We start from the raw sequence: 17019 nt of genomic DNA, 5'->3' as shown, positions 1-17019 counted from the left end.
TGGTTGGATGGTTGGATGAATGGATGGATGCAGTTTGAATCTCAAAGACTTTGAACTTAAGGTTAAAACTGATACCAGAGGTGCATCTACTAAAAATCTTGGAGAAAGTTGAATGTCAGTGAACCTGACCTCAAAGACCTCAAATCAGAATAAGTTTAGTGAACATCTTGTAAATGCATTAACGTCAGAAGAAGAAGATGTATGATTTTTTTAACTGGTACCATAGATTTGTCTACTAGGAGGCGACTGAGGGATAGCTCTGGCGGTTGCCAGTATTTTTACTTAATGCGCTCAACAATAAGCTGGCTTGTTGGGCTGCTAAATCTAATCCAGAGTGCCCCAATCTATAGCAAGAGAACAAGTCATCAACCCACCAACATTAAAAAGATATGTTTATTTATGTTAATTTAAAAAAAATAAAGATTTAGCATCTCTAAATGTAATTAACACATCAGCTGGAATCTGCTGAATTCCCCACCAAGCAGGCGGACACCTTTCCCATCTGTCATGAGGAAATTCACTGTGAGTTAAAGAATTAGCAGTCATAGCCCTGTGACTCACTGTACCTCACTGGGAAACCTCACAGCACGCTGAGAGACATCTGAGTTGATCTGTCAATAAATCAGACGGGATGTGCTGTGACATGCGCTGATGAACTGAGCAGTGCTGCCAGCGCCCGCTCCCCTGATGCTGATTTGAGCGGACAAATCTCGTTTACTCCTCATTTAGCCATCATTTCAGCACGCTGAGTTTATATAGTTGCTGCCTGCAAACTGTAAAGAACGTTGTTTTCAATTATGCAAATGTATTTCACTAAGAGGAGGTTCACACAGACCACTGACAAACACCGTTGTCCTTCTTAGATGAAGGAACACTTGGATTAAGTAAACCATAATCCAAGTGTTCCTCTTGGATTATGGTTTACAGGGATATTTACATTTTCTGATATTAATACCAAAACCTGTCTCAGAACTGCATAGCATGCTAGACTGGTCATTAAAAAGAGTTCAAACAGTGATAATGTTTTTATATTTTTTTGGCACAGTGAAAATAAACTGTCAAGATTTTATGTTTACTGCAGCTCTTATAAATTCAAGATATTGAAATAACATTTTCATTTTATTTCTATTCACGGTGTGTACAATCAAGGGAAAAAGTATTTGGATGGTGACTTGTTGTTGGCTATTTCGCCTCTGTACACCATCACAGTGGATGTTAAATCAATATGTGATTGAAGTGCTGACTTTCTGTTTATTTAAAGGGGTTTAGGAAAAGTATTACATTAACTGTTTAGTATTACAGCCATGTTTACACATAGCCCACATTTTGAGGTGCAAAAGTAATTGGTGAAGGATTGTTTCTAATACTTGGATGAAAATCCTTTGTAGCCATTGCCTATTTGAAGTCTGTTTCCTCCCTTGAGATGCACTGCTAGGCCCTTTAGTCACTGCTTGTTTGTGGATTTCTCTTTAGTATCTGAAAAGCATGCTCTGATGGGCTGGGAATGGATGACTGACTGGGACATTGAAGACTATCAAATTTTGTCTTGATGCATTCTCAATCACCCAGGAAAATAAATCTCCAAAAGTTGATTCTGTTCATCTGGACGTAGCATTTCTGGGAGAAACGTTTCGTCACTCATCCAAGTGACTTCTTCAGTCTCAGCTGACTCCAGGTTTCCCCAATCTTATAAACAGTACATTTGCATAATGACTGAAACCAGCCCACTGAAGGAACACAGAACTGACCTCACAGCCCATTGTTCCTTCAGTGGGCTGGTTTCAGTCATTATGCAAATGTACTGTTTATAAGATTGGGGAAACCTGCAGTCAGCTGAGACTGAAGAAGTCACTTGGATGAATGACGAAACGTTTCTCCCAGAAATGCTACGTCCAGATGAACAGAATCAACTTTTGGAGACTATCAAATTTCCTTGATAAACCTTTTGGGCTGCTTTTGCAGTACATTTTTTTTGTCATTATCTCTCTACAGTGAAACAGTTTTGGAAAATTTGGCTGAATCTGAGCAGAGTATAGTCCTGTATGCTTTAAAATTCATCCTGCTGCTTCTATAAGCACTAGCAGCAGCTTCCTTAATAAACATCCGTGACCCAGGTCAACTGCCTACTGTACTACGATGTTGTGAAGTTGTTTTTCTTAACAGTGGAAATAATTCTGCCATCATGCACTTCGGTTGTCTTCTGTGGTCTTTCAGGTCTTTTGGTGTTTCTGAACTGGCCAGTATATTGGTTCTTTCTCTTTTTTTATTGCACCACATTGCTCATTTGGAAAAATGTCCTCTGACATGTTTATTTTGTTTTTCAGCCTAGTGATGGTGTCCTTCACTTGCACTGTAATTTCTTTGGACCTTCCTAACATGGAAAGTTCCAGCGAACGGCTACAAAATGCATTTATAACAATAAGAATCAACTCCAGATGTCTTATCTGCCTAATTTGCGATGAAATAACAACCAGCCAAGTGTTTACTGGCAAATAATCCAATTGATCGGGACACTGTTTAAAAATTACAAACTGTTAATGGAACACTTTTGCCAAACCCCTTGAATCAAATCTAAAACTCTACAATTCAATCACATCTTGATTATCTGGTGGATACTTGGCAGTGTGCAAAGGCGAAACTACAAAAAAAAATGTCATTGCACATATGGATCTGATTGTAAATCTAAGAACAAATCCCACGCTTACACAGCTGTAAAAACACAAAGAGACAATGAGAAAAAGGTTTTTGTGAATTCCATTTATTAGTCCATTAATGAAAACCTTCCAGCACATGGTTCAGCTGGAAAACCGAGGGCTAATAACAGACCAAAGAGCCAATGAGATGTAAATGTACTCACATATTTATTACATAAATATATAGTAAAATAGACCAGCAACAATTACCATAAAAAATATCTTCCTTTAAAACCCTGACCATAAACAAAGATTTGAAAAATCACACACTGACATTTACAAACACGCTGATTGTCTGGACCTGTCGTAAGCAGCCCACCATATAAACCTGACAGCACACCACCCACTGGACTCATGTTGGGGGGGGAGGGGTGTAAAATGGAGAGGTGGGTAAGAGGTCCAGGTGAGGAAGGGTTTGGTGTGATGAAGTTGTGGGTGGTGTGAGAGGAGATCACAGTAGATATTCGGATGTTTCCTGCGTGTATATGCGTTTATCTGCAATAAGTGCTGTCAGTGTGGATTTATTTAGCCCAGAGCATTGCCTTAAGCTTCATTGTATGTCTTTGCATGTTTGTTTACCCCCGTGCATCATGGGAATGAATCCTGAACATTGTTCCTTTGCTTTGCATGCCAGTGACAGTGGCGTCAACTGAGAGGTAAATAAAGAGAGGAAAAGGAGACAAAAAGAACAAAATCTGGGTTTCTTAATATTTGTTGGTATAATGTTATTCTTGTGTGGTTGAACTGGCACCAGATATCCAGAAGGTGGGGTTTGTCGTACCAAGGAAATTTACATAGTCTCCCATATGTCAGTAACATAAGAGTAAACTTTTAAAGACCTTCTGTAACCCTTTTATTACCCTGATAATACATGACGGTCTGGCACCTCGCGATCAAGATTGAATGAGAGATCTGTACTCATACAGTTAATGGCCTTTATTTTCTGTGCACTGTTTCCTATAATGCAGCAAAGTCTAGCAAAGGCTGTACCTGCAGTCTCAATGGCTTTCTATTGAAGCTTTCCATCTCAGTGTTTATTTCCTTTGGAGTTGTATTCTCTCCCCTTGTCTAGTACTGTTCCAGGACCTCGACATCAATCCTTCAGTGACTCATAATATTCAGCTCAAGAATAATAAAAAGAAAAACTCTTCCAGTTTTAGGCAGTCTTCGTAGTAACTTCTAAGATGAGGGATATCAGTGATCGACAAGTGAAAAATAACCATGAATGTGTTTTAATAACCGAATTCCAAGATGACGCTGTTCTCTTGAGCCCATAAAAAAGAAATATCTACCAGCTTCTGGATTTCCTTCTTTTATGTTTGCACAGTGGCCTAAAAGCAGCACAATTGCCAAGTTCTTGCTAAACAGGAGATCTCTATTGTTTTGGCTTACAATATAAAGCAACACTTTTTTTCTTTCTTGGAAATTGGCACCAACTTTAAAGGTTCTCGTGTAACAGCCATAAAATTATTATTAATGACACTCACCATGTGAAGTCAAGTCCGAATCTTGTTGTTTCCGTTTGCGTTATTTCCAAACTAGTACTAAGACACACTGTTATCGTATGTTGTGTTTACTGTATGACGCGCTGACAGATACACCATTTATCTTTGTTGGTGGGATCATTATAGCAACAATCAACCAACCAATCAACACACGGCAAATTAACCACCTGTCGATTAGCAGTTAGTATTAGCCAAGTTAGCTACATGTTAGTAACTATGTTCCTATACAACAGGGTGATAATTCACAGCAATGTGCAACTTTTCCCACATATTGGTGTTGAACTACACAGGCTACCATGTCGCTCTCTTAGTATATTTGCACAACGTGATTTAATTAGCTAAAATCAACAATGTTTGACATAATACATAAGTTAGTATCACATATCAAGTCAAGCTAGCGGTAGAAGTCATTCGACAATTGATTGATTTACTTTGAAAGTGGAGTGCCTCTGTTTTACTACAGCTCAGAGAGTAGTTGGTGACTATTTGCAGACAAGTTGGTGTGTTTTATTCAATGCGTCAATCAATCTGATAGCAACAAAGCAATCGCAAGGAGGTTGCCAGTGCAGCAGTATATACCTTTTTGCAACCAGTTTCACCTAACAAAGCAAGCAACCTCTTTGGCAATATTATTTTTCCCCAGTTACTGGTGATTGTTAATCAGATTCTAGGCTAATTTTTTCTTCAAAATTGGCAATATAACTAACAGACAATATAAAATATGGACATAGCTTCCGAGTGGAAAAAATAAAGCCTATGCGGAAGTGTCTTAAACCTGCATTCTATTTAGAAGCCACCAGATGGCGATAGTTGTGGTCGCAAAAAGATTTCGAGTTCTATAGAACTGTACGGGGAAAACAGCTTTCTGTCTTGACTTCTGTTAGCACTGTCCTGATGAGTTTCTGGGGTCATTCAGTCGCTTTAAGTCATATTTAATAAAGTAATCTATTTTGAACATTAATTTTGTGCATCAAAACGGAACCGTGTAACAGTATGACCATGTAACAGTAGCTATGCAAATCTTTTTCTAATGTTACAACTAATAATCACTTCATTACGTGAGGTTTTGTTTAAATTAAAATGAACTAAAGGAACTTCATGAGCCACTGACTTGATGAAATCCTACACATTATCCTGGATTGGGGTAAGTAACAATTGTTTGTGGTTGCTCCAAAGATAATAACCTGGTTGAAAAGTTTCAAAAATAACTAACAAAAACACCTAGCATCCTGTCTTTGGCACCTTCCAATTATCCCTGACTGGTCAGGTCAACCCCTGAGTGTCTGCAGAACACATCTTTTTTCCCAGCAGCTTCTGCAGTCACAGTGAAACAAGGAACATTTGAAAGAGTGGTATCAAGCAAAGAACAGTGGTTCCTTTTTTGTGATTTTGTTAAATGTATTGTAGTGTGTTTTTCCACCGACACAAATATGCAGGCTGAAAGACTGTCCTTGAGAAGATCAGAGGAGAAAGAAAATTCCCAAAGAAACATCAAATTAAAACTTAACCCAGAGAGCAAGAGAGAGAAAAAAAAGAGGGAGAGAGCGAAAGAGCTCTTCATCTCCGACTGTGAGGTTACTTTGCTTCTATTGGCTGATTTTTCTGTAATATTTACCACATGAGGTTTGTAAAAAGTGTTGAGGTTAATGCTCAATACAGACCTTGAAACTGATGTTTTCATGTTAAATCAAGAAAAAAATACACCCTACTAAGTCGTTCAGTCTATTAATTGCAGCTGTAAAGACTTTACTTGTTCTTGATTTATCATATGGCCTCACACACCCGTGTTGCACAAAGTGTCTCTTTTAAAAAGGACAGTCAATAGTAAAATAGTGAATACAGACACAAATAGCTCATAGACATTTGTACATGACAACCCCATCTAGAAATAGTCTGACATAAAAACATCTAGCACGAACACCAGCTGCTGCATACTGGATGTAGAACCGTCTGCTTCCTGGTAAAACGAAACCTTCCTTGAAACACAGTTTTTGCGAGTTTCACAGAACATACTATAAGCATGCTAAGCTTTCTGTACATGCAACACTGAGACCTATCTGTTACAAACATTGTGGGCAAAAAGGTGTGCAGTAAAGACGATGTAAGCAGTGGGCATGGCGCCTTGAAGCCGTGGTGGTTTTTGGTAATTTGCTGGTGCTGTATAAAGTGACTTGGACCTGCTACATAGTGAAATAAATGGATTTCTTTCCTTAAGGTTCGCTGACCAGAGAGAGTTTTCTTCGGATTTTGCGTACAAGAATGGGCTCGTGGGCCATGAGGGCTGATGGTGCACATGCTCTGAGAGCGTTTGACAAAACAGGACAAGTGAGACATCTTGGACCAATAGAGTGGGAAAGAGAGAGGATGGATGAAAGCACCCTTTGAGGCCTTTTTATCAAACCTGAGCAGTTTTAAACCAGTTTTTCAACCTGACAAGCATTGCATAATTTTCTTATAAGCAGCCCCCACCTCCGTACAACTACTATACAGTTTATATATTCATATATTCTCTGATCTGTATCTCTGATTGATAGACTGTTAATAAATGAGCTAATCCGTGTACATTCTTATCTGTCTAGGCATGCATTTTACACCCGTTTACAAAAAACATTGCTATAAATCTCCATGCAGACAGTCAGAGCAGCATAAAACTTATTCCAAGACCACACCACTGTACCACCTGTAAGTATCTTCAGGTCTTACTTGGTATTTGGTGTAAAAAGGAAAACAGTGTCCACATAAAGTTATTCATAGTGGCCAAATCATACAGCACTGAACTGAACTATACTTTTACATATTTTCTGTCACATATATTCTCTGGATACTCATATTAAATATGATCAGCGTTTCAAATAATGAGGTTGAGATAAGTTCAAGTAGTTCCTGTGAGCCATAAGCTCAAATTCCAGATAGTTTTCTCTACTCTTGGCTATAAACTGTATATAAAACATAGGTGTGACTATTAAAGGCACTGTGGAAGTGCCTTAAACCAGCATTCTTTCTAATGGCCACAAAGGGGTAATTCCTGTGAATGGCAAAATGGGACTTCCCTAATAATTGGGTACCACGGTGGCAAAGTTCATCTTTTCTAAATAAGTGTGCTCTTCACTTGGTGTGATGTCGCTGAGAACAGATATCCCCTAATATGGTCATTTCAGGCACACAGCTCAGGCTGCCAGCACAGAAGTTTCCTTTTTTGTTTTGTTTATGAGGGGCAGCCAATCAGAAGAAAGTTGGCTTAAAGGGTAAAATCGTAAAGTATAATAGTGGCAGAGTATGATGGCTCAGTCACACGAGAGTAAAAAAAAGGCAGCCTCCGTGCGACAAAGAAAAAAGGGCGGTTGCCCAGTGATGGCATTGATTGTTGCAGCGGTTGAGCGTGCTACACCCTCAACTTCTCAGTGACCACTTTTGATCACAAGGCGATTGCACAGATTGCCAGTTGGGAGGCGACTGGTCTCCAAACAAACGTGATCTGACTCGGGCTGCGTGCAATCACTCTCAAACAAACTGGAACAGGTTTGCAAATAATTGCAGTCTGATCTATAAACTGCCAACACAATGCAATCAGCAATAGTCTGCGCCAATCTGCAAAACTCTTCTGACACGTCTTTGCAGCAGGGGAATTACCTCAACCGTCTGCCAACTAGCTGTATGCTTTCTTAGTTGCTGAGCGCCTGTGTCATTCTGCAGTTACATATCATCTATGATGATTTAATCAATGAGGTTCTGGCTGGAGTTATTGTAGATACATAATAGCAATTTCAGCGTATGTGGACAGCCTAACGTGGTATTTGCGAGAGATTTACGTGACTTTATTATATTAAATTGCCATGTTATTAAAAAGAGATTGCATGTAATTGGAGTCAGAAACTGAAAGAAGACTGACTTCATCTTATGTTTTATCATTGTCTTGATGGCAGCAACTGACGGGTGCTCGCCCGTCTCTAAAGCAACCATTTCAAAAGTAACAAGATTGCAAGTTCATTGCACGCTGTTGCAATAATTTTTGTCTCCAGCCTCTGTTTTCTGTAGTGTGACTGGAGCATGAGGTAAACAAGGATAATAATGAATTGTGACTCATTCAGAGCAACTCAAATACAGACCAAGAATAAAAAATATTTAGCTGGAAATGAGGATAACTGTTCCCCTTTAATGTAACCTTGGATAAACGGGGTGACTTTAGTCTCTTGATCAATACAGCTTAATTTATATGCATCTTACTCAGCTATCAATGCATAGCTATCCAAACATATTCTAACAGTCAATTATAATTCACGCTTACTGAACATTGTCAGAAATTTGCAACAATGTTTGTAGCTTGTCCAATAAATAACATTTGGTGCTTTGATTACATTGTTAAGCTCATGGGTTTCAATTTTCTCTTCTGATTTTCTTGTTGCACTAATGCAGCCACAAAGGGAGTACTAGCTTGGACGTAGTCATTTAATATTGTATGTAGTGATAACCTTAAAGTCACTCTTGGGAGTCCTCAGTTCCTACCATGCAGCATATTAATTCATTCTTTGCCCCGAGAACAAACTCCACAGCATTTCTAAGTGCAAGCCTTCATAATAAATCCTCTGGAGTCCCATGAAACATGCTGTACAGCAATGCCACACAGGAGGAGGGATATAAAAACAATCGATAAGGCCATCGTTGGAAAGGAGAACCCAAAATTGCAAAGCCTCGAAGCGCAGCTGTGGCTGCTCTTTTCTGCAGCAACAGTCCATTTGTAAGAATTGATGCAGCTTTTAGTTTAAAATGTCACCCACTCCTGAAATTCACAGTTTTGTTTTGGTTTTTTTTTATCTCTTGCAGTCCCGCCACACTCAAGTAGAAATGCTTCCCAAGTGACCCCTCCTTCTTCCTCTCTGTTAGCCTGCTGAACACAGTGTTGGTTACATTCTTCAAAGGAAATAACACGAGTATGTGACAGGAATCTGTTTTTACAGACTTGCGTCACACACCGCGGCCTGAAAAGGTGCTTTAGGGATTTTTGGAAAGGGAAGCAAAGCAGGTCCATCAGACATTCAGCATTCACACACTTACGCTCAACGTTCACTTGCACACAGCACAGTTCTCATGTGAAACAGCAACATCCACGTGCACACACTTATATACATGCACAGCCTTGGTTTTAGCCATACAACTGAGAGTTAAACAGAAAATAAAAGAGGCCTGTGGCTGGAGGACTACAGCCAGTTCATTTGCCCCGCTGAGGGCAAATCGTGCCTGGCTTGGATGGGAGCCATGCACTGCTGTATGTACACCACAAGCAACTGGATGAGGAAAAGCTGAATATTGCTGCTGGCACTTTGACCCTAAAGAGTGCAAAGACGCTAGAGTGCTGACATGAAAGGATGAATTTATTTTTGCACACAGTTTTTCTTGCACATATCTATGCGAATGTAATTTATTGATAATCAAAAATAAAATTGTAACCAAAATCAATCATTATGTATGTCTTTACTGTGTTGTGGTAACTCACCTATTCCATGAAAAAACTGACCAAACTGAGTCAAAAACAACAGATCTTGATTTTTTTATGAAAGACGTGTTTCATGAAACATGTCACTTTGATGTTATAACCCCGTAATTAACACTTTAAATTAATCAAATGTCAAAATTAAGTGAAATTAAGTGAAATATACGACTTGAACATGTGAGTCGATCTCCTTTAAGTAAAAATGATGACTTCGTCTCTCAGCATTTTCTTATCAATCTGATGCTTTAAAAAAATTGTCCTAATATTTCAGATGTTTTTCTTTTTTTCTGGCAGGAATGGTCTTCCATATAGTGCGGCACAAAACCCAAGCGATACACAACAGCACCCAAACCCAAACAAACAAAAACCAACAGACAAAACACTCCCCACACGTGAAGAAATCGATTTCGATTAAGGGTTAAGAAAGCAGTGAGGGCCTGGTTATGTCTGCCCGAGGTTGGACTTGGGGTCCGATTTCTGGGAACCTGGATGTCTACTCCTTTCCATCCAGGAAAGGATGACAGAACAAGTGTAAAGTGAACACTGGTGATTGCAAATTGAGACAAAAAAAGAGGAGCTAACAATGGTTTTTTCATCCAAGGTTCATCATCATTTATTAGAAAATGTTCTTTTACCTGAGAGAATCCTTCAATAGCTTCCTTTCCCCATTCACAAAAAGTGGTCTGTGTTTGCGTGTGTGCGTGCACGTGTGTGTGTGTGTCTGTGTGTGTACTGGGTCTTGCCGATGCTCTCATGGGACAGTGCATTATTTTCACACAAATGTAAGAAAGAGATCTGATTAGACAAAAAAAAATCTAATAAAACTCACAATGTTTACTCAGCCACTTATTGCACTTCATTCAAAATAACTGTAAACGCTATAATTGATCATTTCATTGCATGGCTTTGCCCAAAGGCCTCTGCCGTTTTTACTTTCAGATTGAACAGAAATTTAATGGTGCAAAAGTCATTTGGCTTGGGTGCAATTTAAATATACATATATATATTCATGATTATAGTATTACCTCTGAATAATCTACCTACTGTTGGTTTGGTCAATTCAAAGTGCTTCTAAGTAAGTGCTAAAGGAAAATGGATTTTTGCTATCAAACACTTGCCTCACATTTCAAAAGCAGAGGTAAGCACATGGTTAACTAACCTTACTTGTGCTACATAAAATCCACATATGAACATCAACTACTTTGAATACATAAATTTCAGCAACTTGGTCGCGATATGCAAAGATTAAAGCTACATTTTCAAGCAAGACTGAATTTAGGGCCTGGTTTTAATTTTATAATTTGAGGCTCTGAGACGCACCAAACAATGAGAGCATCGCATTCGACGCACACAAGCAAAGTTCCAAACAACACACATATACATACACACACCACTTTCTGAGCAGTTCACAAAAAAAACAGCACGTCTCGTAGAATCCTTGTTCTCCACAACATCCCCGGAGCCCCTCCTACTTCTCTGGGTCCCAGACGACTGAAGATTTACTGAGCCTAAAGGACCAGCCAGCAGGCTGGGCTAAAGGCCAGCTAACCCCAACAGTCCTGGCCCGCACCCACACAAAGTAGCAAGGGTCTCTGGGTCATGCAAAGAACCTCTGGAATTCAAGCAAGGGCCAAATCTGATTTCATAAGCAAGACCGGCTCACAGTTGTTACAGTGAGCATGTCTTTTGGAGGGAAATTGCATAGACATCTTGCTACTTGCATGTCTTAACAAACTCTACATTTGGCATGGGGGAGGGGCGAGGGAAACCAAAAACAACCATAAAACCAAAAGACATTACAGACAATCTCCACCCTTGTCCAACATGTCAACATGTGAGAATAAACCAGGATCCATGGAGGGGAAGGGCTGAGAAGCTCCACAAAGCCAGCCTCAAAAACATCAGTCTGCTTGTTGTGGTGAGGAGCAGCATGATTTGTTTGAGCTCGGGGTGTCACCAATTGTTAGAAACCAAAATTACTTTCAGCTTTAAACAGTTGGAGCTGAAAATATGACGCTTGGTTCAAACTTGCATCATTTGTACTTTGATTTATGCATTGTGGGAAGGTTGCTTAGCTATTCAATCTCATAGAAGCAGAAAAAAGGAAATGGATCCAGAAAAGCAATTTAAAACCTACTGAGATCTGATTACTGAAACTAATTCGAGAGGTGATTCCAGACTCGTTTTAGCTAGTTACTGAAATGCTATACATACACATTTGTCTCTCCGAGATGCACAAGTATTCTTTATGCCTCACAAGTGCAACCACATCAGCAAATGACCCGTGGAAGAAGGCCCCAATGGCATCTGAAATGACTTGTGTTAATGAGGCCTCACGTACTTGTTGCAAACTACTTCAGGTTTTAGTTAAATTGATCCTCACAGAAAGTTCGGATTCAGTGTATTTAGGCTGGCTTTTTGGGGCATTGGTGGACAAATCCATTTTAGACTTTGACAACTACGATGTGGGTGTTAAACAGCTGTTTCAACTGGCATTCATGCCCAATAATACCCTGCTCCCTATCCCACTTCCCACTTTCCTTTGTAAGTCACCCAAAATCAAATATACACGTTTATCTACCTGGAGTATTTGGTGTGAGTTGCAGAGTTTTGGATATATAATTGGTAGATATGCCTGTTTTCTCTTTAATTATAACATAAGTAAGTGCTCCAAAATCTATAAAACTCAGAAGTAATGTGAAGTTACTTACAGAAAAGTCAGAAACCTTGTTGCGACATGACCAGTTTCAGGTACAGACTGTTTTCTTTGCACTAAACTAAGCCTGCCGATTGCAAATGAAAAGCATTAACGCTCAGCTGAAATGAATGCCGGTCATGTTCACATTCTGTCATAGGCATGAGCTTCTTGTCACATGGTAGATGCATGCTTCCCTTCAGTGCAGCGACTTGGTGACTGAAACCTCAGTTGAACAGGGGAGTTTTTAAGTAGCACAAAGCAAATGGGCCAGTTAGAATTATTGTTCCTGAAGAGAAGGCTGACGTTTGTGCAGCTCATATCTCTGGAAAAGAAAAAGGCAACTCACACCAACATAATCTCGGTCAGGGGTTCTCGGTGTTTTGATGACCAATTGCAGATTTAGGGAGCACAAGAAAAACGCACATTTAATCAAAGGCTTTTTAAGTGTGTGTATCTTCAGAAAACTAGTTGATTATTGAATTTTCTTTTCTTTTAACATGTTCTGTTGATTGAATTCACCTGTTGCTTATCACCCTTACCTATCCGTCTTGGCCAAGCCCCATTTTTCTGGGGCTTTGGCCAGTCTTTTCTGTTGTTTTCCTTTTTCCCTATTTTTCTGTTGGGTTCCCTATTGCTAGATCGACCTGCCTCTTTATCCACTGCTCTTTGACACTTTAATAAAGTCCTTGTTTTCCTGTCATGTCTTACTTTTGGCTTCTCGGTCCTGATAGAACTGTGGATGAATAAAATATATGCAAATATATAAAATTAAAATAGTAGTGGATTCTTACTTGGGCCTCAAAAATGCCACTGAGAGCCACTGGAGCGCACTTTGAGAACCCCGGCTCTACTATGGGCCATGTAGATTTGACTTTGGGGTGAAGCGTCTCTTTAATAAAACATCCCCCACTGCACTCCTGACCTTTATCTGCCGCAGCTGCTGGCAACACTCACATCAATAGTTTGGAAAAACGGAATCTGATCCCATAGGTAAACGCACACTCGCACACAAAACTATAGTCATTCATGTGAGGCGTGAGAACACGAGGGGTATGCATCCATCTCTTTGCAAACAACACGAGGCACAGGGCTTACGATTAATGTCACAGGGCACTTCTGAATATGGATCTGCATGCACATGTGAGAGGGTGCACACATAAAAAAAATAAATGTAACAAGCATTACACATTACTTTGCTCTTTTTTTTCTTTTTACTTTTATCCACTTGCATGACAATGGGATGGAGCGGTTAAATTGACTTTTTACAATGAATCTTCGAGTGTTGTATGTTTTCGTATTTACATCCTTGGTTATGGCCAAAATAAGCTGTAAATGAAAAAACAAAACAAAACAAAACACAAAACATAGAAAAATACATGACATAGTATTGCACCTTGCAGATGGGCAATATATATATTCTCAGTTTTGTTGGTTGTTTTGTAACATCTATGTGACACCACTATCCTCTCTGCTGGTGTGTGGAAGTTAGGTTGTGGGTGCCGGGCTCAGGTCCAGCCCCTTCCTGTCAGCTACATTCAATTCCATAAAACACTCAGCTATTACAGAAGTCAAAATCCCTCAGTCTCTGGGCCATTCACATTTTAGGTTTACCGTCTAAAGACTGTGCCTTTAAGGTGAAGAAGTGCTCACGTTGGCAGAGCTCAGAGCTGACGTCTCGACATTTTCTTGAGTTTAAGTTGCACCTCCTGTCATTTGAGAACCAAATCAATAAGGTAGAGGGCACCAAAGCTTGAGGGAAGAGTCCTTTTGTAACTTACACCGATGCGTACGCAAGCACATATTATCTCGACATGTACACTTTTTTTTTTAAATCTATATATGCATCTCTGAACTTTCACATGTGCCTGCAAAATATGACTCCTCCCAAGTTCCTTTGAGTCTTGTGTTGTGTGAGGTATGACAAGATTGTGTTTCAGTTTTTTTTTTTTTTTTTTTTTTTGTATTTTCAGTTTTTGTTGCATTATTTTTTTTTTCTATTTGTTTTTTTCTTTCCTCCAAAGATGTATTTCATTAAAAAAAAGGAACAAAATATATATAAAAAAAGAAAATTCCTGGGGTTTTTTTTTTTGTTGGTTGTAAATTTCCTCCTGATAAAAGGGGACGGACAACTGGACAGACACACGGACAAACAGATCAGTTGGCTTACAAACACAAACTATAGACGTGAAAAAGAAGTGAAATATGTTACACTGCACACATGGTCAAAAAGTGACAACAGCTGTTTTGTTTTTCTTTTACACAGAGCAGTTGAAGGGTCAAAAAAAACCAAACAAACAGAAATATAAGAAAACAATGATAAAATGAAAAATAAAATCTCCAATAATTTTGTTCAGGAGTCTTTTTTTTTTTTTAAAGTCATCTTTTTTTTTCATATTGTTTGACGGATGTAAAATCCTTTTCATATATCTTTTGTTTTCTTAATCTACATCAGACTCAGAAGGTAAAAAGCAGCATTATAACCCCGACTGTCACACGCACATACCCAGTCAGCTCACAACAACAAAGGCCGTCGATTTCTGTTTCGGTTCTTTTACAAAGATGTGTTGGAATCCCAAACCTGCATCTCAGGAATGCCGGATCTGTCTTCCTGATCCTCACAATCTGAACGTTGGAGGTAATCCTTACAGTGGGAGCTGAGGGAGGACATTTGGGGTCGTCAGCTGGCACGGGAGCGGGGGTTTGCGCGGAGCTGCATGGGAGCCGAAGGGGACATCTGCCCTTCCTCCCTGTGTTTGACGACATTGTCTCTGCAACCAGCCACATCACCCCCTCTCGCCCATGTCAATGATGGCAGTGAGGGTTGAGGCCCTCGGCTTTTTTTATTTGTTTGTTTCTTTGTTTCCTGTCCTTTCTTCTTCTCTTGCATCCACACATTCTCACACTCCAGTCTCTCGTCCCTGCTGCTTTGTCGGTCACATTCAATTGGTGGCGCCACTCTAAAAGGGCAGTTATGGCCAGCCTTGTTTCACAAGGCCTGGATCCTGTTTGGTGTGAATGAATCTGGACAAAACTGGGTATGAACTGCTCAGTGGTGACAGCTAGGATGCTTTGGGTAAAGGAGAGGATTCTCAGTGTTCAGAAGAGGGCTTAAAGTGAACTTTCTAGTATGGGACAGTGAGCACTACACGGATAAAGAGAAAGCCCTCCTAGGGAGGGGTCTCTGCCCACTGCTTTTGGGCTGTTTTGGCTCTACTGGTGTAATGCTGACAACAGGACAGGTTTAGGGCTGAGCCCACTGCAAAGTGCAAAGGCCCCGTTAAACAGAGCAGCTCAGGATACCCATTTGTGATCAATTTTAATTGGGGAAACTAACCCAAAAAAGAGAGTGGGGTGTTGCATTAGTGCAAAAACTCCCACCAGCCTGGCTGAGTGGGGTCTGTTATCATATTGATGGCGGGAGGGGGGGGTTAGACTTGAGCTAGGCTCCAGAAAGGGCAGTGTCACGGACTGGACAAGAGGAGGTTAGAATCCTCTAGAATGGATCTCCAGAGGTGGTGATGCACTTTAGGAAGAGTCAAACCAGACTCCACCGCTGTGCCCAAAGATGGCGTTCCAGTTCCTCTCCCCTCCCAACTGCACTCAAGCTCTGAGGAGGTGTGGATAACCCATCCTGTGCATGTGCCCAGTATAAACTACTGCTTGGTATTGGATAGAAAATAGACTAGATTTCTTTCAACCCAGTGAGATTTGGCTTGGCCCCAGAATTGGATTGAACAGAGTGAGCTTTTGAAATCAAATCAAACACTCTCGTATGGTCATTTGGAGGGTAAACTTATCATATCTGCCATGGATGTTTGAGCTGAGATATTACTGCTATAGTAGCGAGCGTTGGGGAGCTAGAAGTGCGATTGAGTTGCCTGCGAGGAGGCCTCACTCCATCATTTTTTATGTCAAACACACTGCCCATGCATGACGGAAAGCTGAAATTTTCCATGAAAACATTTACCAAGCTCCAGTGGCAGCTATCATAAGTGTAGAGTGGTACGTCGTCACCACGTGCTGATTTGACGGGCGTGGCCACCTCGACTTTTCGGTAACTCCGTGTAATCGTTCCTCTTGCTGCTTTTTGCTTTAATGGGCTGCACATCCCACGCTGTCCTTCGTTGCTTCTGCGAGCCGGTTTCTGTCTTTAGAGAAACTGGTAAATCCCAATTTGAAAAGATGACACTTGGTCCCGCTTGATAAAAAAAAAAAAAAGAAAAAAAAGAAAGAAGAAGAGATAACCCGAATGTTATGGGTACCACTCCCTGGAAGGGGGTAAAACCTTCCAGGGGGATGGTTGGCCCTCCTGTCTTCAGTGGCATTTCATTTGAACCAAGTGACAGCGCTGTGTGTATGTGTGTATTCTGCGAGTGTTTTTGTCTTTCCATGACTACGAGTGTGCACCTATGCACATCTGTGTATCATTCTACACATACTCCAACTCGAATGGTGTATGTCTGTGTGTAGGCTGTGGGCAGCTGCCCTGTGTCCACAGAGGTGAGGTAGTGCCTGACACCACAGGGGCAGTAATGCTGCCCCAGCCTAGGGGTGTGTCCACTTTGAGGTAAATGGTAGCCTTCTTGGCATTTGCCTGCTCTCAGTGACGCCCATGGTAAAATAAAAAAATAAAAA

The 17019-nt window shown here is 40.3% G+C and overlaps 1 protein-coding gene across 7 annotated transcripts in view; it reads right to left on the bottom strand.

The window, feature by feature from the left end:
• Positions 1-3053: 3053 nt before the first annotated feature.
• The window catches only part of thrab (thyroid hormone receptor alpha b), a 240256-nt gene continuing 226290 nt past the window's right edge, over positions 3054-17019 (bottom strand). For all 7 annotated transcript variants that reach the window (XM_085169644.1, XM_085169641.1, XM_085169643.1 and 4 more), the window contains one exon: positions 3054-17019. This exon is cut by the window's right edge and continues 1757 nt beyond it. The gene's annotated coding sequence lies outside the window, so the exon portion shown is untranslated.

The sequence above is a fragment of the Neolamprologus multifasciatus genome, chromosome 8 (assembly GCF_963576455.1).
Source record: "Neolamprologus multifasciatus chromosome 8, fNeoMul1.2, whole genome shotgun sequence".
NCBI lineage: Eukaryota > Metazoa > Chordata > Actinopteri > Cichliformes > Cichlidae > Neolamprologus > Neolamprologus multifasciatus.
Note: the sequence above shows the minus strand (reverse complement) of the source record. Positions and strands in the feature narration are given on the sequence as shown.